The sequence below is a fragment of the Armigeres subalbatus genome, chromosome 2 (assembly GCF_024139115.2).
Source record: "Armigeres subalbatus isolate Guangzhou_Male chromosome 2, GZ_Asu_2, whole genome shotgun sequence".
Classification (NCBI taxonomy): Eukaryota; Metazoa; Arthropoda; class Insecta; order Diptera; family Culicidae; genus Armigeres; species Armigeres subalbatus.
In genome coordinates, this window is record NC_085140.1 from 420,553,198 (window position 1) to 420,554,896 (window position 1,699).

Below are 1,699 nucleotides of genomic sequence, written 5' to 3' on the forward strand. Positions count from 1 at the left end.
GGAAGCTTGTTTAAGGCTCTATCAACCCAAAATCAGTGGGCTGAAGGAAGATATGAAGGGACCTCCTCCACCTACTCATGCCCCAAAACTCAATAGCACAAATCCATTTCTTGAGCCTCAGGAAGCTCCACAAGTACTTCCTGCGGCTCCGCGAAATAAATTGGGCCGATTTTGAAAGTGGTACAAGGCCTATGACAGGTCCGACCATTCGTAAGCAAAGTACTGCCTTTCCGGAGTCCACCTTGGTAGGTGCCGAAGCACTGAACAGCTCTTTCCAACAAAGATTAGATGATTTGTCATTTACATCTTCGATTGTCGGAAATGCACCTGGTCAAACTAGTGCACCTCCCAGGCCTCCAACAGTTCAATTCCTACCACAGCCCTATCCGGTAGCTCCACAACAAAGGGGCACCCCTGTTTCCCAGTGGAAAATAAGAAAATACACGGGAAACGATCAGGGTCTCGGTTTGAATGACTTTCTGTCCCATATTCAACAGTTGGCCATATCCGAACGTGCGTCGTCTGATGATTTGTTTGATTCGGCCATTCACTTGTTCGATGGCGCGGCATTGAGCTGGTATACAGCGTGCCGAAATCGAAACTCACTTCTGGGTTGGGAACACCTCGTTCATGAGCTCAAAATGAGTTCCGACACCCAGACCTAGACTCTGTTCTCCGTACAAAAGTCTACCAAACGCGGCAACAAAGGGCGAATCGTTCCAGCAATTTTATTTGCAGGTCGAAAGACTCTTCCAAGCCATGAATCAAAGAATGTCGGAGAAGGAGATAGTCGAGGTCCTCAAAACAAATATGCGGTACGATTGCCGGAAAGCCTTAGTAGGCAGAAACGTTCGAACCCTGAAAGAATTATTAAACATAGGCAAAGAGTTGGATGCAACCGACTTCTCAGCTTTCTCGAGGGTATTTGGGAGCAACAAACGGGAGACCTGTGCAATATACCCAGGGGGAAATGGACCTTCCAACACCAGGACTTTCTACTCTAGTAGCAGAACCCCAGATTTGGGGAACACCTCCAGACAATTCTCAAAAGTAGGCAAATCCAACGCCAATGGATCAAAGGGACAGCCAGCAAAAGGTTCAAATACGAAAATCGATTCAAAACTCCTTGAAAAGGAAATGAAAACCGGGGCCACACCAAAAGAACCATTGGCAGGGTCGAGTACCCCCAGTGCTCTTTTGAAGATGGTTGCCAATTATTCCCCTCCCGAAGAAGGAGAATGCTTTAATTGTGGAGAAGAACATGATCTAGCGGATTGTCCTATACCGCGTAGAGTGTTCTGCGATGCGTGTGCCTTTAAAGGCTTCACCAGAAAGAACTGTCCGTATTGTTTAAAAAACCAGTTGAGGAAGTCCTAAAGCCGCAGAAACTTCCCAATGCGCAGAATGAAGACGAATTTCTCAACTGGTTAACTGAGCTAAGTAGTTTTTATGAAATAATTACAGATAGACCAGAAGAGGAAACGTCTTCACCTCAAATTCATAAAATCACTCTCAACAACTTTCATGACGATCGACCCCATGTCAAGATCAATATCTTCGATGTCGAGGTCACTGCCCTACTAGACTGTGGAAGCCATTTAACTTTCATAAATCAAACCCTGTTCGACAAATTCCGACGGATACAAATCCGAGATCCAACAAATCCAGTTGAGTTACAAACAGCTGATGGATCTCCGTT